Source organism: Castor canadensis, chromosome 16 (genome assembly GCF_047511655.1).
Source record: "Castor canadensis chromosome 16, mCasCan1.hap1v2, whole genome shotgun sequence".
NCBI lineage: Eukaryota > Metazoa > Chordata > Mammalia > Rodentia > Castoridae > Castor > Castor canadensis.
Window position 1 is genome coordinate 43,410,324 of NC_133401.1, and position 20,180 is coordinate 43,430,503.

Sequence of the window (20,180 nt, forward strand, 5' to 3'; positions counted from 1 at the left end):
GGGCACTCGGACCCACTTGCCTTAGTATTTAGGTTACCTGTCTCTCCCTCCCCGCCCCCCCACCCCACCCGACTGTTCAAATCTCCCAGTGACTGGCCCCTGCCGGCCTGCCCTGGTCCATTCAGCCCACACCATCCCTTTCTGCACCATCTCCGTCACTGTGAATCAAGACCTTAGTGACATGGCTGATGATGGCTTCTGTGAATCAAGACCTTGGAGACATGGCTGTGATGACATCACAAACTAGATGTCAACACCTTTACAATCTTAGGGGATTTTTTTTCTCCCTCATAATCACCTCTATCCTGTTCTCACCTGCTGGGGTGGGGGCAGGGGGGAGAAATGAACCAAGCCTTGTATGCACATATGAATAATAAAAGAAAAAGGAAAAAAATAAATAAATAAATAAAAATTAAAAAAAAAAATTAACCAGACTGCCTGAGGGAGGGACTTAGTGACCCTCTGCTAAGGGACAGATCTGCTTGTCCCCCCTCCACTTTGAACCCTGAATTGCACTCTACAAAGCTCTTAGCTCTGCATTTTGTGATTCATTCCCCATATCATCCTGTAAGGGCCCCAGCAAGTGACTGTCACTCCCACTTGGAGAAGAAAATAGTCCCAGAACTCTTGGTAGTTTGGCTTGTGTCCCATGAAGGAGCCTGAACTGATACAGATGGACAGACAGCCCATACATTATGCTCCTCACATGGCCCATATCCAGGTACTTCTCATATGTGGCCAGATGGGCTGTAGAGGGAATGTTTCCCTGAATTCACCTGAGATGGGACCCAACAAGATGGAGACAGACATCTTGTCCCTTTTAACCTGCACTTCACAGAGAAATCATGGTGATGGTTGTCTTCTGAAAAACTAATCTGACCAAATCACTCTCTTGATCTTATTGTGAGCCCAGGCAGAGCTCTGTGCGCTATCATCTCATTAATTCTACTACAATCCTACATGGTAGGTGTTTGGACTTTTCTATGCAGCTGTGAAAGACCAGTCTGGAGGTATTGTGCTTGCTGACTTGCTGGAAGTCACACCAACAGTCACAGAGACTGGAATTTGGCTACAAAGTCTACGTCCTGAGCCACCCTGTGCCCTGCTTCCTGCCTCTTTAGTTTCTCTCTAACCCATCTATAGTGGGTTCAACAGCGTCCCCCCAAAGATAAATCTAAGTTCTAACCCCTGGTACCTGGGAATGTGGCCTAGTTTGGAAATTGAGTATTTCCAAACAGGAATATTTGCAGGTTTGATAAAATGAAGATGAGGACACACTGGATTAGGGTATTCCCCAAATCCAGTGTCTGTGTCCTTATCAGCAGGCCATGTGAAGGCCCAGAGACACAGGGAGGACACCATAATGATGGAGGCAGAGATGGAGGTGTCTATAAGCCAAAGACTGCTGGCAACCACCAGAAACTGGGAAGGGGCAAGAAAGGACCCTTCCCTGGAACATCAGGAGGAAGCATGGCTAGAAGAATTTCTAGCCTCCAACTGTGAGAGCACGAATTTCTACTTTTTTTTTTCAGCACTGGAGTTTGAACTCAGGGCCGCACACTTGCTAGGCAGGCACTCTGACCACTTGAGCCACTCCACGAGCTCTTTTTTGTGATTTTTTTTTTTTCAAGATAGAGTCTTGCAAATTATTTGCAAGGGGCTGGCTTCAAACAATGATCCCCCTGATCTTTGAGTAGCTAGGATTACAGGTGAGAGCCACCTGCACCCAGCTGTTTTAAAGCACTAATTTGTGGTAGTTTCTTGTGACACCCAGGGAAACAATGTGCTGTCTTATTCTTGCAGTGAGAGAGTCCGGACCAAGCCAGGGACTGCAATTCAGGTTTTCAGTGCCACATACAGAACACACTGAGAAGGCCACAGCCAGGAAGGCTGCTCAACTTGTATTAATCAAGTTGTCTGCTCATCGAATTTGACCTTGGGCCTCTTTCTCACAATATACCCGTTGGCACAGTTCGAAGCTGGGAGCTCACTCAGAGAAATGTCAAACAGACCTCCTTCCTGGCTCCAGCAGGGCTGCAGCCAGAGCCGCTTCAGGAAAACCCCCTTCTTCTTGGCCGAACCTGCTTGGGTTTATTCATCACTTCTGAAAGCCCCTTGCCACTCTTGTCAGTACCAGAACATAAAAGACCTCAAGGCATCTGATTATTGAAGAAACAGCCATGCAAACGCTATTTGCTGTGAACAGTGAATGTTATGGAGATACTTAGCACCAGACGGAGACCCACAGGCAGAAATAGCAGGGGCAGGTGCGCCAGCCTGTGCTGTTTTATCTAAAGTGTGAAAGACAAGAAGGCTGAGATGTGGAGCCGCGGGGTAGGAATGCTACATTCTGCAGATTCTGCAGTGGAATTTCCCCAAAGGCAAACCTGAAAACTTCAGTTCCTACTCTGGACGCTTCAGCTCATGTCATCTCCCAACCAAGAAAACCGCAGAGATGACCCCACAAGGTAGCCTTGCTCGATTGACACACAGGGTGTGTGTACGTGTGCACTTTAAGGCAAGATCAGAACTGCACGTATGGCTATTCAACCTGGTTAGCTTCTCAGCACAAATATCTCTTCCTCCAGGAAGGCTTCCCTGACCTTCTGTATTCTCCCTGGTCACCCTGGACACCGATACTACACAGTGACTTGAGGACTTGGTCGGAGGATGAGATCGTGTTCACTGCTGTGTCCCCAGCACATAGCAGTGTGTGGCCCAAGGGGGCACCCAGAACACAGCTGATGAATGAACTCCTGGCCTCTTCTCTGGGTGCCCCCTCAGAGCCCACTCCCTGCTCGTGAGGGACCCTTCACTGAGTGCCACCCCAGCTCTGGGGCAATGTCTGCAGAACCAAGAACCTCTTCTGGTTGTCTTTTCACAATGCCACATTCAGTGTTTGGTGTTGATGGCAGCCTCGGCTCTTGCAAAGAATCCCCCCTGAGGTGTAGCAAGGACCTGCATCAATTTGCTCCCTTCAGTTAGCGTTCTGGCTGTCACATCTCATTTTGGATCTGGCTTGAGGCTGTGAAGAAGGCCAAGATTTCAGAGGACTGAGGAGGCTGGCAGATGTGGGGCCGGTGGGAGCCCCTGTGCAGCGGGGGCAGCTGTAAAGGAAGTTCTCTGTGCGTATCGATGACAAATCAGGTTAAAAACAAAGCCAAGGATTTTGTTCTTGTCATTGTTGCTGTTCTACTTGAGCTACACCCCCAGACCTTTTGCTTTTGGCTTAGTTTTGTTGTTGGTTTTGTTTGTTTCAGATAGAGTCTCAAGCTAACTTTGCCTGGGCTGGCCTCAGACTCTTGATCCTCCTGTCTCTGGCTCCTGCATAGCTGGGATTATAGATGTGTACCACCATGCCTGGCCTCAAAGCTGATTTCTTAATCAGCTTAGCTTCTCAGTTATACGAGATGCTTCAACCCTACTCCTTTAATTAGAATAAATAGATTCTGGATGAGCTATGCAGATGACCAGGCAATTATAACTAGTCTCATCCATCAACTTTTCCTCATCCATCAACTACACAGATTCTCTGTGAAATATTAAATTGTATGCTTGCAACATCCCCATGTGAGAGAAAAGAAAGCTGAGGCCTAGCAATATGTGGTTCTTTAGCTAAATTCACACTCAAGACTTCTTAATTCCAGACCAGTTTTATTTGGTCAGTTGTCTTAATGGCTGCATAAAAGTGTGAGGTCGGATCAAAATTAACTCCTTCTTTTGTTTGTTTAGTCTTTACTATGTTCCAGGCAGCTTGCTAAGAGCCTTATTGCATAATCTTAGTTAATCCCTCCCCTTAAAACTAAGTAGGTAAACCCATTTTATAGATAAGGAAACAGAGACAGAGAGATTAAAAAAACTTACCTAGCCTAACATAACTATTATGATTCAAACCCAGCACTAGCTGATGGCTGGTGGCAAAGCTATGCTTTTACCTGACTTTTCGGGAAGCTTCTAAATATCTACCTGGTTCCCTGGTGTCAGGCAGACTCAGTGTGTCTGGGTGGATTATGCAAATCCAGCAGTGCCCCTGTCTGTCATTTGGATGCTGAAAGATTGCTGAGGGTGATCTCTGACCTGGCTGGCCATGGCCAGGATGGTTAGAGGGGACTTGAGGGCTGCTAGTAGCACTGTTGGCTTAGTGAAGATGACCTAGCACTGGGAGGGATAGGGCACTGTGACTCCTCCTTGCCAGCTCTGAAGTCTCTCCCTATTGATAGGCCATAGTCCTCCCTACAGTTTGAAGCTCTTGAACTAGACCTTGCTTCAAAGCTTCATTCCACATTGCATCGTTGAGATCCCCTGTCACCTCTCCAGTTCTGTGCAGAGTGGGCAGCTGCTTTCAAGACAGCCCCTACAGCACTGTGGGTCAGAAGGCTGACTCTGCCACCAGGTAGAGTGAGGTCTTGGGCAGATTCTGTAGCTTTTCAGAGCTCTGGTTTCTTCATCCATAATTGGGGATGTTAACATGTTTCTCATGAGACAATGTAAGAAGTCCACAAGATAATACAAGCACATGGTAAATATTCTGTAAGTATTGGCTTTGATAACGATGAAAATGAGGATGGCAACATTGATGACAAAGTATGACATGTGCAGCTAACAGGTCCCAGTCTGTGCTAGACCATGTCCTAGAACCATGCAGTGCCAATATGACAGATGACCTTATTTGGAAAAGTAGACGACAAGATAAAACCACCTATATATAAAGTGATCTGGGGTCATCCCTATAATTTGCATCTAGGCTCTGGCTCTTACAGACTATGTGAGTTTGATCAGGTTACTCAGGCCCTCCAACCACATGCAATGGGAAGACTGCACCTTCCTTCCCAGAAGGTGGAACTAGGCCTTTGCAGGGCTCTGGGGATGTTTGAAACTCCTGATGGGCAGCTGGTCTCCATGCACCAGCATCTGTTCCACCTTTGTTCTCAAGAGTCACTCACCTGCAACTGCTTTCTTTGAACTCGACTGTCTCTTCCGGGATTCACCAGTCTGGCTTTTTTCTTTTCAAAGCAGCCTCCTCCCTGTGGGAAGGTGCCACTCTCTGAGGCCAGACCCCTTGCCAATATACCTGGCACCTGAGTAAATAGGGCCTTTCTGCTGGCTGCTTCCCCAGGGCAGGGCCTGGCTTGGGCTGGGCATCGAGGAGGGAGATGGGACTCATGCCAGGCTCTGTAGTGCAGGTGATCCAGACTTCCTCTGCCTTGGACCTGGGTGTGGGAGGTGAAATAGAGCAAGATTGGGCTCTCTGGGTTCCATTCGAATACTGTATCTGCTATTCACTCACGTGTGAGTTTGGATAAGACCTATAAGTTTTCCTAGCCTCAGTTCCCCTGTCTTTAGCCTGGGTTAGCAATATTACCCACTTCAAATGATAAAGAGCACTCAGTAAAGGCCAAGCATGTAACAGACACTCAACTTCCCACCACGGTTAGTGCATGGCTATTCTCTGTTGAGAAGCTCCATGATTGTAAGGAAGTGGACAAGCTCAGAAATAATCCCTGGATGCAGAGGGAGCACTGGAGAATGACACCCACACTTCCTGGACATCCTGAAGGTGCCGCTGGGTGGTAGTGAAGGAAGAGGAACTTCTGGGGAGGACCAGAGGGGTGAGGAGCCTGTCTCTTCTTTCAAGCCACAGATGCATGGACATCCCTCATCTCCTCATCCAGGTCTGCATGAGGACAGGTGTCCCTGTCATGCAAGAGTTGAGGGATGTGGTAGGAAAGCGGCAGATGAGGCCAGGTGTCCCTTTGGACTTTAATGATTGGGGAAGGCCTCACAGGAGAACTGAAATGTGTGATGGGTTCTAAGAGCAGCTGCCTTTGCTTGTTAGAAGGAAGCACAGGTGTGTGGAGTGTGGAGGGAAGATGTGCAGTGAGCAGGCTCTGAGCGTGAAGAAGTCTTTGGGGAATGTGAAGAAGCCAGAGCTGACAGGTGGTGACAGGGGCCCTGGTGTGCCCTCAGAGCAGTAGGGTAGGGAGAGGGCCAGTCAACAGGGTTTCTAGGGTCCTTCATTCATGTCCTATTAGCATGGACTGTGGCTGGAGGTGAACCCATAGCCTATAGACTACTGAAGAAGGAGGTGAAAGGTCCCTGGAGACTGACTCCATCAGATCAGCAGCTCTGTAACCCAAACAGGAGGACCTATGGGGCTGGCTCTGCTGATTTCTCTAGCCTTGTCTCTCTGCCTGCTCCTCCGCATCCATGGGTGGGTCTCCTCAGACCTTCACTTCTCAGCCCTCAGCACCTCCCTTCACCCAGCTGCTCAGGCCTCAGCCCCAGGCTCTCTCCATGTCTTCTCTTTCTTCACCCTTCCATCCAATCTGTCTGCATGTCCTCTGCCCCTAAAGCACATCCCAGGTTTGACAATCTCCTTCTGTCTCCTCTGTCACCAGCTTAGTCTAAGCTGTCCTCATGTTCTGCCTCGAAAACCACTGTGGCCTCCAGACCGATCTCCACCGTCACTCTTCCTTCTGAATGTCTCTTCTCCCCACTGCAAACCGGAGTGTTCATGACATTCTTTCCCCTCTACTCAGAGTACAACCCCACTTCTCAGTGAGGCCCACAAAGTCCCCTGTGCTCTGCCCTGCCTGGGCCCCTCCCTATCTCAATCTGACTCCTCTCTCTTGCTTGCTGTACTCTTAGCACCTGGGCCTCCTTGTCATTTGTCACATAAATTCAAGCACACTTCTACCTCCAGGCCTTTGCACTTGCTATTTCCTCACCTGGAATACTTCTACTTCTGGACACCTTCACGGTTCATTGCTGCCCTTCAGTCAAGTCCCCACCCCAATGTCACCTCTTCACAGAGGCCTCTCAGGACCCCCTTGGCTAAAACAGCCTCCCATCCTATCATCCTGTTTTATTGCAGGGTCCATCTGGAATGGCCTCAAGGGTTCGTGTGTTCATTGCCTGGTTCCCTTCAGCCCATCTGTGAACTCATGAAGCCAGGATCCACGGCTGTCTTGTTGGTTGCTGGGCTCTGGTACCTGGCAAGCTTCATGGTTAGAGATCAGTAAACATGTTTGTGTGCTGAGTGATGAGGGATGGGTGTGGCTGTTGAGGCCTCTTGAGTCTTGTTTTTTTAACTTTTTATTGTAGAAACTTTCAAGCATCTGAAAAAAAAATAGAAAGAATAGTATAAACTATACCCCCACACTCACCACTTCAGCTTCGACCTAGCCACCTCCTGGCAAATCTTCCTTCATCTGTTCTATACCCCCACTCCACCCAAGGGTGATTCTGAAGTAAATCTCTGGTCCTTCTTTTGTTACCAAGCTGAGAAATATTTCCCTGAGGGGGCTTCCCACAGCTTCTACCGCTTATCCCAAGTCCCCCGTCTGTTCTCAGGTGAGACTTGCTCTCAGTAAGGGATCTGCTGAACACATCACTGGGATGACAGGACACCCATTCACATTCTATATTTTAATGGTAGAGTGGGGCCTTGCTGTCAGGCAGGCAGAGATAACCAAGGCATCCCAGGGGACCTGGGCTGCAGCTGAGCTGGAATCTATGCTATTGCTGCCAGGTGCTCGAAAGGGAGTGGGGTCAGGACAGTAGAAGGAATGCTTGCCATGAGTCAGTGGGGACCTGAGCTGGATTTGGGGGAAGCTCAAGTGACTTCTGGTGGAAAAACACCAGACTCAGCCAACTGTGAATCCCAGTAGAGTGAGTGGTTCATTGCCATGACCACCACCATGGGGAGACGGGCTCATGCACCAACACCTTCCCTTTCCTTCTAGAATATGATATTTGCTCTGCTTAAAGTTGGTAAAATGCTCATTTCATTGGACAGTGTTCTCACTTAGGTTGCATGGTTGTTCTGCCAAGCTGATTTTGCTATTAGAAGAGATGGAAAACCCCACTTTAAGAGGAAAATAATACAAAGCAGATTTTGCTTTGTGTACTGAAACCTCATTGGGTTTCAGATCTACCTCAATGGGTAGATCTCAAGTACCCATTCTTTTTATGACAGTGAAATAAAAATCTCTGCACCTCCTGAGATACCCCACACCCTGGGCCCACACACCACCAGCTCTGTCTTGTCTTCCTGCCCACAGAGCCACTGAGCCTGGGAACTGGCTGACCTCTGAGGAAGGAGCTGGAATCAGTCTGGACGCCTTCACTGTGGGCTCTTGGGCCAGTTCCTCCAATCCCACCCAAGTCCTACACCAGCTCTTTGTCTAGATTGCCGCTAATTTCTACGGGAAGCTGTGTCAAGAGATCTTAACCCAAAGTTTCCTTTGATGAGCAGAGAAGTCTTCAGAGAACTGGACTGAAATCCAGATTCTTGCCCCTCCCCAAAGGTTTGGACTCAGTAGGTAAAGGACAGGGCCCTGGAACCTGCATTTGCTGCTTTTGAAGCAGGGTTCCTGGCCCACACTCCAGGGGCGCTGCTTGGCTGGAGGCAGAGGGCAGTAATTGGAGCTGAAAATCCTGAGTTTGAACCTTGGCTTGCTGATCATGTGGCTCAACCTTTCCGAGCATTAGTTTTCTACTGTTCAAATGTAGATAATAATAATAATAATAATAACTACACCATGTGGTTCTTATAGTTTACATGACAGCTTAACAGTTCGGCGCAGTACAGGCACACCAGAAGGGCTTAGTCCATACTGAGTACTAAAAGTATCATCACTATTATTTGCCCCATTCTTCAACTGAACACATGCCCCCTCCTCTATCCCACATTTTCAAAGCTATAATTGACTAGATCCCTGGGTTTTTCTTAAAGGCCCTGGTATGAAGCACTTATCAATCCTGTGGTTTAATTATTTGCACTATGGCCAGTTTAAAGCTTGCTTGTAGTGTGACAACATTGAACACAGGTGGGAAGAGGTGTGCATAACTGGCTGATAGGTGCCGGGACAGTGACTCCCATGCACCACCAGTGAGGTCCCCTTCACTGCAAGCCCCAACTGCATTACTGCTGTCTCAACTGGAGCTGTCAATCACACTGGACTATGAGTGGAGGGTCTGATGCAATCACTCCCTCCTGCTGCAAGGGGTAGCTGGGTTTTACAGTTTTGCAGGCTGTGTGTACTCATAGCAGTGCAGGAAATGGGAATTGTAGACTCCAATTACTTTCACTGGGAACCCAGGGTAGAAATGATTATCAAAGGGCAGAGAAGGCTCCAGCACCCTTAATCTTTACCATTTGTCACGGGCCACATGAAAGGGCATGATGCTGCTGAAGCCACTGCTGTCTCCTTGGCTGGTTCTAGTTTTGTTCCGATCACCAAGAAAGACAGGCTTGTGTCAGGAAATAAATGTGGGTCTTAGAGCCCGACTGTCTGGAATCAAATCCCTGCACAAGAGCTGTGTGACCCTTGGCAAGTTACTCAACTTCTCTGGTGCTCAGTTTGCCCCTCTGTACAGTGGGAGCATTAATGAACACCTTGGTGAAGGTTTTGGGAATTAAATATAACATTCATCACATGCCTCCCACAGGGTCTGGAAGAGAAAGGCCGCTCAAGGAATGGAAACCAAACTTAAGAATATTTCAGTGGCTTTTCTGAGCTATCCTTCATCTAGGAGCTTAAACGCTCACTGAGAATCCCGCCTCACTCATACAGGTGGGATGAGTGGAGTTTTCATAATGGTAAGTTTCAACGGTTTGATTCCCTCCTTAAAGTAACTTCGTTTTTTCTTTGCAGTACTTGGGCTTGAACTCAGAGCCTTGAGTTTGCAAAGCAGATACTCGACCACTTGAGCCAGCCTCCAGCCCTTTTTGCTTTAATTATTTTTCAAGTAAGGTTTCTCCTTTTTGTCTGGGACAGCATGAGACTGTAACTCTCTTACTTATGCCCCCCATAACTGGGATGACAGGTACATGCTGACATGCCCAACTTCTTTATGAAGATGAGGTCTTGCTGACTTTTTTTTTGCCAAGGCTGGCCTTCGATTTTGATCCTCCCAGTCTCTGCCTCCTGAGTAACCTGCATTACAGGCATAAGCCACTGTGCCCAGCCTCAAAATGATCTTTTCTATGTAAAGAAATATTGAGTTATTTCCTATATCATCCTTCATGGGATCATGGGGATGATTTTTGTTCTGTTTTATATAATATATTATATATATTACAAAGTTGGGAGGATTTGCTCAGAATACTTTGGTTTAAAATAGGAAATTGCTCTTGCTGTCTCTCTTGCCCGAATGTTAACATCTACCATGTACAGATGCAACAAGGAAGCCCTCACCAGATGCAACTCTATCTTGGATTTAGCCTCAGGACCATGGGCCAAATAAATTTCTGTGTATTACGTATATCTAGATCTAGCTATAGATATAAAGTTAAATGATTGCCCGCCACTTAGAAGCCTGGCCATGAAGTATAAAAAGCTCAAAGCTAGTAGGGCCTCGAAGAGGAAGCAGCATGAGTGCCTGAGTTCATGTGACAGCTGTGCAGAGGGAGCTTCCCTGACTGACCCACTGCCGACCTCTGTGAATGGGAAAACAACTGATCCTTGACCAACACAGGTTTGAACTTGCAGGTCCACTTACAAGTGGAGTTTGCTTTTGGAGATCTGTGACAATTTGAAAACACTCACCAATAAACTGTGCAGCCTAGATATATTGGAAACAAATTAAGAAAAATTTATGTAAGAATTCATATGTAGATAATAGCCTTTTATCATTTGCTATCATAAAATATACACAAAGCTGTTATAAAAAGTTAAATTTAACAAAATTTACACACACAATTACCATACACGGAGCCATTCACAATCAAGAGACAGCAGTATTAAGTCATAACTACATGAAATTAACTGTTTACACACTGTACTGCTGTTGTAATTTTGCAGCCCCATCTTGTTGCTATTGTGGTAAGCTCAAGTGTTGCAAACACCTGCCTAAGATGCTGTGTGATGCTGACCATCTCTGTGCGAGTGGTTTGCCTCACCAGTAAATTGCTTATTGCAGCAAAAAGTGATCTCTCAGCCAGCTGCAAGTGGCTCAGCGTGTAATCCTAGCTACTTAGGAGGCTGAAATGGGGAAGACTGTAGTTCCAGACCAGCCTGGACAAAAAAGTTTGTGAAACCCATCTCAGCCAATAGCTGGGCATGGTAGTGTGTGCCTATCATCCCAGTTACAGTGGAAGCCTAAATGACTAGGAGGAATGCAGTCCAGGCTGGCTGAGGCAAAAAAAGAAAAAAAAAAAGCAAGACCCTGTCTCCAAAATAACTATAGCAAAAAGGACTAGAGGCGTGGCTCAAGTAGTAGAGCACCTACCTAGCAAGCATGAAAGCCCAGAGTTCAAACCCCAATACCACACAAAAAAAGTAACATGTCAGTGTAATTTGTGAGTGTTTTTCCAAATATGATACATATAACATCCAAAATAGGTATTAATTGACTGTGTTGTCATTAAGACTTCTGAACAATTGCAGGCTATTTTGCTATATCAAAAACTCGTATGTGTTATATTAAGGTCTTTATGGAAATGTCACAAGGAAACTCCCTGTGTAGCTATTTTAGACAAACAAAAATGTCATTTTTTTCTTTTACACAATTGGAGAACAGGAGGACATGACAGGTCCTGTCTGAGAGGAGGGAGGGTTGGTATCAGTGGGAGGAGGGAGGACGTAGGGAAAGGGTGAAGGAGGGTGAATATGGTGCAAATACTGTGTACACATACATGTCTGTAAATGGAAAAGTGACACCTGTTGAAACTTTTTCTGGAATAGGGCAGGGGAATAAAGGAGAGTGGTGGTGTATATATAATATATTTGATATATTGTAAGAACTTTTGTAAATGCCACAATGTACCTCCAACACAATAAAAAATTTAAAATATTTTTTTAAAAAACCTCATATGTGAATTTTCTACTTACATGGGTGGGGATCAGCTCCCCTAACCCCTGGTTGTTGGAAGATCAATTGTAAATGGTTTCTGTTTGAGACATTTCTGTTACAGCAGCAAGCACTAGACAACTCTGACTAGAAAATACTCATGCAGATGGTAGTAATGTTCCAGAGGAGCTAAACTGAAGTACAAAAAGGGTTCTTGTGGTAGCATTGTTGTCTTAGCCACACTAGCAGCACTGAGAAGACCTGGACAGAGAAAGCACAATACAGATTCAAATATGAACCCCATCTGGAAAGGCACAAGGGCCCCAGATGGCTTGCCAGCAAACAGAATTTTTAAGTTTGCAAGCAAAGAAGTCTCTTCCGAGCCATACCAGCAGGTCAGCTAGTTAGTTTAGAGTAAAGAGCAAAGGTCTTTCCAGTGTCCTGTGTACTCACCTGCTCTTTACACCAAGGGGAACTTAGGTGACAGAGATGAGGCATGGCCCAGGCCTTGCAACTGAAGACACTCTGCCCTTTGTGGATCTTCTAGTGTCCCCTGGCTGTGGGGAAAGGATCATAAACATCTCCAGGACCTGCCTTGCAGTCTGCTTGTGTTGGTTCAAGTGAAGTCATGAATTAACCTTGTGGGTATTCAGGGTGCCAGTGGCCTCTACCTTCATGTTCCCGTGCTAAGAGCCACTGGAAAGAGGGTGCCCTAAGAAAAGAGTCCTCACTGTCTCCTCTCTTTCTCAACAGTCCTTTTTTCATTCACTTCTGCTTCCTCTCTTCCTGCAGGCACAGAGACATATGCGATTTGCTTATGCATGAAGAATGGAGGCCTACTTTCAAAATGCTGCTGACCCCCACACTTCCCATTGGGTCAAAATCTGTACCTCCCTCCCTTGACCACCTCCTGAGCCTCACTCCTCTGGGCTGATGCAGCCCCTCTGTCACTGGTCCCCTGTACTCCTTCCACCCAGCCATCCTGCAGGCTGCATTCTTTCTCATCTTTCTGAGGCATAAGTTCCTCAACTGCTCCCAAGTCTGCTTGAAAACTTTCCATGTCTTTGTTGGCCTTGACCCTGAATTGTCGATGATTTTCTAATGGAATCAGAGGGTTCTTTGTTCCAAAGTTTTCTCATTGTTTTCTTTCCATGGGATTGTAGAAAACATCTCCTGCCAGGCACACCCTACTGTTTTTGTGAAAATTACAGGCTGCAAATAACTGCTTAAGTCAACTGCCAGACGAGATACTCTCTTCAGAGGGAAAATTCCAGCTGTTGAACAAGTTTATGGGCTTTATTTTTGGAGCAAAGACTTCATCAAAAACAAAATTCTGAAGAACAGAATTCTCCAGGTGCTCCAACTCTTTCTTAGCACAAAGCATCATATGGGATATCTCTAAGTAGGCTACTTCTTTCAAGGTCAAACTTATAACCCTAATACTTAATTCACCCTCCTTCAGCCTTGCAGTAGACTTTCTGTGAGACACAGAAGGAGGAGCAAAGACTAGAGATAACAGAGAGTCCCGAGAAGATTCAATCCCCAACTGATGCCTCCTGAGACCAGCCTACATTCCCCACCTCAGGCTCGCTCATGAGTTGGCACAAGCCAAGTTGTTCCCTCAGTTCAATCTCAGCTGCCACCAACCAAAAGACCAGCCTCCTGCCCTTGAACACTTGTCGGGGAGAAGAGGGCACTCCAAATGAAGTTGCTCAAGGATTCGAGCTTAAACCACATCTGCCCTTTGCATCTGGGCAACCTGCCTTTCCACAAAGCAATCTGGATGCCACAGAAGAGCACCTGAAGTGTGTTCACCTGTCCCTTGCTCCAGAACTCCTTCCCTCAACGCCGTAGAGGTACTCAGACCATCCTCAAAAGCCACCATTCAGGGAGGCCTTGCCCAGTCTCAGGTATGCTAGGTTTCCCTCCTACCAAATCCTGCAATTAAGTAGCTAATCTGATAAACTAAGTTATGTTTTTGGTTCAGTGAACAGTTATTGCTCAGCAATAACCTAAGAACTTGCTATTCAATTTTGTGACCTACAGACATGTGACAGCAGCAGGCCCTGGAGTGCCAGGTAGAAATGCAGGCCCAGGCCAAACCCACTCAACAGCACTCTCACAAGACCTCCAGATGATTCAAATGCATGTTCCGGTCTTGGGCAGCACAAACCTGATATATATTTTTGCCCTTTTCAGTAGCATAATTACTTTTAATGTCAGGCGCTCCACATTAACGATGCCGGTATTTTGATGGTTCACACTTTACAAAGCTTTTTTTGCAAGTAAAAACTGGTGTGGCTCATTGGTGAGTTTCTGGAAACACCAGGAGCCCAGCAGATTCCTCCTGGCTTTTAACAGCTGTCTAAACAGTAGCTTAACTAATGAATAAATGTAGAACCCCCTGAGGCAGACAGGGCTGGGGACTCTATCTCCATTTTCCATCTGGAAAAATTAAGGCTGAAGTTGGTTAAGAGGGGCCTGAGCTCATAAGAGGCAGGACTGATACTTTAGCCTCAAGTTTCTGACTTTGATCTCCAAAAGGACAAAAATCAGTCCTTGGGGTGAGGAGGTTTTTTTGATGCTCTGTAGCAGGGAGACTTGAGGACCCTCTTCCCAGTCCATTACCTCCTATGGACTCTGATTTCAAATCTAAGATGAGACACTGGGTGAAACTGGACAGAGAGCCCCGCCCCCCAACTCTGCATAGCTCTATCCTGCATATAGTTCAAGGCCCTCCCTCCATTGTGTGCCTTCTCCTCGGAAGGGGTCTGGGGAGGAACAGACCACCTGTTGCTCATCCTCCCAGCCCCGCCTCCCCATGACCCAGCAGAGGAAGCAGCCAAAGCCAGGCTTATTGATAATGGCTTCCTGGTTGTGGGGCTTGTGAAGTTGGAGCCATTTATCCCTTGGCTCCCCTTCCCTGCAGGCGCTGTGCTAACCACCTGGAGCTGGTTAGATGTGGTCAGAGTGCAGAGAGGTGCATCAGCAGAGGGGCACAATGCTTCACTCCACTGAAGCCACCAGACAGCATAGCAATCAGGAAGGGCAGGGGCCTCTGTGGAAACCAGGACTGCAGGAATTCTCCCACCCTCCCTTGGGATCACTACAAAGAGAGAGGCAGATGAGGGCTTCATTGTTCCACAAATTCCTCCCACCCCAGTCCTGGCTTTAGAAAAGACCTGCTCCTCTGGGGGCAAAGGGAAGGGCACAGATGTCCCTCCATACAGTGTCCTCTCTGCCATTTTCCACAGTTCTGGTCCTCATCCCTGAGGCCACACAGAACCTTCAGCTTGGACTGCAAGCTCCACCCACCACTCTAGCTTGCAAGGGACCCCTACAGCAATGTGGCCACCCCGGGCATGGGCATTTTAGGAGGCTATGGTACACTTTGCTTAGGTGCCCCAGGTAGGCAAAGACAATAATGTTAGTGATAGGTATCACTCTGAGCATTTCCTATACCACAAATTTTTCTAAATACTTGTCCTGCATTAAATCATTTATTCCCGCTGGGCGAGGTGGCTCCTGCCTATAATGCTGGCTACTTAGGAGGATCATGGGTCAAAGCCATCCCGGACAAATAGTTCTCAAGACCCTATCTTGAAAAAAATCCATCCCCAAAAAGGACTGGTGGAGTGGCTCAAGGTGTAGACCCTGAGTTCAAAGTTCAAATCCCAGTACTGCAAAAAAAGAAGTCATTTACTCCCCACTCCAGCCCTAGGAGATAGGAAAGTACTGTTATTATCCCATTTTACAGATGGAACAAAAGAAGCACAAAACAACGCCACATGCTGGTGAGCAAAAGAGCCCTTTTAGCGACCTCTTGGGGTTAGTAAGAGGAAGGCCAGAAGGCAGCATGTCCTGCGGCACACTGCAGCAAGAGGACCTGAGTAAAGGGGTCATGGACCACACTCCACTCAGAGCTCTGGGTTTGGTGGACTCGGGCCTTGGGGCCCATGTGAGATGGCAAGGAAAGATGACTAGCACTGACAGGCAGGCTTGTGAGTTAGTCTAATTTTTGTCCTGTGACAAAGTGGACACTCTGTCCATAGAGCAGGAAAGCACCGCAGCAGCCTGGTGGAAGAGGCAGGAGGCAAGAGGTCCTAAGGAGGTCATTTCACAGGTTAGAAGTGACAAGTCAGGGCAGAACTAGCGCATAGATAGCTGGTCTGAGCAGATGGGCAGCACTGGAAGAAAAAGCATAGGTACAATTGATGGGGGAGTGTGGCCACTGAACCGACGTTGACAATGGGCCCCTCTTCCAGGAGGGAGCTTCCTGCCCAGAATGTCTCTTTTCTGCCATGGGAGTCACATGGCAAGACTGAAGTGGGTTGAGATTGGACTCAGGTTCCTGGAATTTGGCCAGTGGCTCCCGCCCTTCCTGGGGTTCCTAGCAAGCCCCAGGAGGTAGTAGTGTGCTTTGAGAGGGCTGGCATTGACTTCAGTGGCCTTTTCAATCCACACCCCACCCCCAGGGCACGGCCTGAGCCTTGGGTCTTACAGACATCGGGACTGCTGAGTGGACAGCTGCCCAGGAGTGTGTGAGGAGGCTGTAACTAGCTGGAGGTGGCTTTACCTCCCAAGACTCTCTTTAAAGCCCCAGGGGGTGGATAAATGTCTGGGCACCAGTGTGTTGGCACTTAAAATAGCATTTATAAGAGAAAACAAATTACTTAAATTGCAAATCCATCAGGTCTGTGCTAATGCCTCCTGAAAGAAAACTTCCAATTTGGATCACCCCGCCTTTTCTCTCTTGGAAACACTTGTACCTATAATTAGGAAACTGTACCTCATTAAAGCTGAGTTCTCTGTTGAAAAGCCGGAAGCCCCAGCTTGACCAAGATGAAGGTTTCTAAAGCTAAAAGCAGGTGCAGCATCCCCACTGTGGGTGTAGTCCTATTTTTTTCCCAGGCCTGGGGGCTCCAACATTGTATTTCCTGGCTTTTGCTGGGAACAAGGAGATGATTCCTGTGAGATTTATTCTTTTATTCCTAGCAGTAATAACTGTGCCAATGACTCAGAAATGCAGTTCTGGGAGTCTGCTGCTTTCCAAGGCTTTGTAATGGCTACAGCTTGGAGCCTTCATTACCTGGTAGTGTGTTTCTACCTTGAAGGCAAACTCTTACCATCCACAGAGTATTCTGGCCAACAAGCCCTTCTTTCTTAGACATGGAGGCTGCTGCTACCCACAGGGAAAAGGGACTGTCAGTGTTATCTGGTCCCAGCTCCCAAACATCCAGCAGGATCCTCACAGAGGAAAGGGGCCGTGCTGAGGATGATCATTGGGAAAACTGAGGGAGAACCTCTCTACCCCACAACCCATCCATCACATGCATGGCTGGTGCATTGGCTCAGCGGCTGGACTATAGTCCAGGTGTATAGTCACAGGTATATGGTGACCTGGGTTTTAAGAAGAAGGTAAGCCTATTACTGGCCTAGGAGTCCCCAGACTCTTGTGCTACACAGGGGGTAGCTGGAACTCTCAAAGGGACCATCGTTCTCCCCTGTCACTGGTTATGCAGCTTTCGTCACACCTCAGTGTGAAGGAGTCTGCCACTTCCGAATCTATGTTATGGGAGTTGATTGACTTGGTTTCCTCTTCAGCAGGCTTCAGGAGGCTGTGAGTCAATGTGGGGTAAAGAACTCTTGTCCCAGATGGATACAGTTGCTCACACCTGTAACCCTAGCTATTTGGGAGGCTGAGATCAGAAGGATCTCAGTTCTAGGTCAGCCTGGGCAAAAAGGTTCAGAGACCCTATCTAAACTGCTGGGCACAGTGGTGCATACCTATTATCCCAGCAATGGCAGGAAGCCTAAAATAGGAGGATTGTGGTCCAGTCTGCCTGGGCAAAAAAGTGAAACCATACCTTCAAAATAACCAGAGCAAAAAGGGCTGGGACTTCTACCTAGCAAGTCCTGAGTTCAAATCCCAGTACCACCAAAAAATCTGAACTCTTGTCCAAAATGGACACTTTCCTACTAAAAAGGCAGCCCCCAAATCTGTCTGTTAAGAGGGGCATCAGGGGAATCATTAGGTCTGAAACCTGGGAGTTGTGGGACATGGGCTCAGTAGGGTCTGCTGTATCTCTTCATGTCTTATGGCCCTTTGAGTGACACAGCCCTTATGATAGCTAACAGGATTGTTTTTGTGTGTCCCAAGTGTGAACTCCTGTCCTGTTGGACCCATCTCCCTCCTGGGAAAGTGTGCTCCATTGCACATCCCTGATCAGTAGCTAGCCAGCTTCTGCTTTGATGCCGCGAGCGTCTGGGAGCTTGCTACCTGTTCCTCCTCAGAGCAGCCAAGCCACCCAGTTGCTGGCTCTGATGCAAGAAACTTGTCTTCCTGCAGGTCCAGTCCACTGGCCTTGTTTCTGCTCCCTGTGGTCATAGAGAGTACATTGCCTGTCTTCTCTGTCCTATCAGCCCAAGAACAAGTGGTGAGTCATCACAGATGCCACATCTGTGCCCTGCCAGCAGGTGTCACCTCAGGCTGAGTAGATGCTGAGTAGTGGGGTTGAATTGTACCCCCCCACACATACATGTTGAAGTCCTGACATCATTTGGAAATTGGGTATTTCTAGACATAATTAGTGTCCTTATAAGAGAAAGGAGAGTTACAGAAAGAGGAAGAGAGAGAAAAGAGAGGAGAGAGAAAAAGAGTCAGACACACACAGGAAGTGTGGTGATGTGATCATGGAGCAGAGGCTGAGGTGACGTAGCTACAAGCCAAGGAACTTCTAGGATCATCAGAAGCCACCAGAAGCTGGTGGAGCAAGGAAGGTTGAAAGGCAACATGGCCTGCTCATACCTTGACTTCAGGCTTCCAGCCCCGAGAAGGGTGAGAGAAATTCCCACGGCTTCCCTCCGTTGCGGCGCTTTATTGCAGCTAACAGGAAACTAACACAGCCGGTAAAAGGAAGGATTAGGTAAGGACCCCCCTTTTCTCACCTGTCTCAGCATTTGGCCACACAGGTAACACTGAAAAAGTCAAGTTTCTGGAAATGAACCACTGGTTCTGAGACCCTCCCAAGGAGTGACATTTGGCTTTGGAGTAGGTGAAGGCAGGCTGACTCTCCATGGCTCCTGAATAGGCTGTGACTCATGGAATACTCGGGACCTTTGTTGCCTCTGGTTTTGAGCTTGAGCAGGCACTGGGCTCAAGTTCCAAAGCCTTACTCCACCCCTCAATGCTGAGTCAATGGTGAGGAAATGGGTCCAGAGAGGTGACAAGATTCAACCCAAACCACACAGGTTGCAGGAGCCTGGGAAGAAGCTCTCTGTGCAGATCACCCTGTAGACTTTTTGGGCTCTAACTGCTACTCCTGTACCTGGAGTACTGACAGGCACATCTGGAGGACAAAGCAAGGACTACACAAGAGCCTGGCACAGCGCCTGCCACAAAGCAGTCATGAACAGGAAAGTGTGTGTTGTTATTATCATGATTCCAATTGTAAAAGAAAAATTCTTTTGTTAAGAAGATCAGGCTTTGAATCCTACTGAGCTACAGAAAAAACAAATTATTGATACTTGCAATGACTTGGATGTCTCTCCAGAGAATAAAGCAGCTTTGGAAAGCCCATCTCAAAAGGCTCCAGAGTGTATACTTCCATTTGTATCACAAAGTGACAAAACATTAGAGATGGTTAGAGTTGTCAGATGTGAGAGGCTGGAGGGAAGTGGGTATGGTTATAAAAGGCAAAATGGGTTCCTTGTGGCTTTGGGACCATTGTGTATCTTGACTGTGGTGGTGGATACACAAGTCTACATGGTATAAAATGTACTTAACTACACACAGACACACAGTGCAGGTAACTAAAGAAATGCAAGCAAGAACAGCAGATGGGGCTGGGCACAGTGGCTGCTCAGGAGGCATACATAGGAAGATCACAGTCCAAGGCCAGACCAGGCAAAACCACGAGACTCTATCAGAAAAACAACTAAAGCAAAATGGGCTGAGGGATGTTCAGGGGGTAGAGCCCCTGCCTAGCAAGTGTAGGACCCAAGTTAGAATCCTAATACCACCAATTAAAAGAAAAAAAAGATCAGCAGATGTACTGATGCAGATGAATGAGCTTATCTTGGTTATGGTGGTGTAGCATAGTCTCCCAACATGTGGACATTGAGTAAAGGGTGCACAGGATCTCTCTACATTATTTCTTACAATGGTACAAGGATCTACAATGATCTCAAAATAAAGCATTAAGCTGCAAAAAGCCAAAACAAACAAAATAAATCAAAGAACTTTGTGTTTCCATTTTACAAATTTAGGATTTATTTTCCCCTTAGGAATTTTCAGTCAAATTGGCTTAAAGGATGTGTATATGAGTCCACTGTGTGCCCGGGCTGTGTGTGTGTGTGTGTGTGTGTGTGTGTGTGTGTTGGTG

General features: G+C 47.2%; 1 long non-coding RNA gene across 1 annotated transcript; it reads right to left on the bottom strand.

Annotated features, from left to right (window-relative positions):
* Window positions 1-582: 582 nt before the first annotated feature.
* On the bottom strand, window positions 583-18,911 carry LOC141418225 (uncharacterized). Its single transcript, XR_012442911.1, has 3 exons — window positions 18,745-18,911; window positions 6,729-7,118; window positions 583-5,210 (listed from the first exon to the last, which is right to left on the bottom strand). It is a non-coding gene; the product is annotated as an uncharacterized lncRNA (long non-coding RNA).
* Window positions 18,912-20,180: the final 1,269 nt, after the last annotated feature.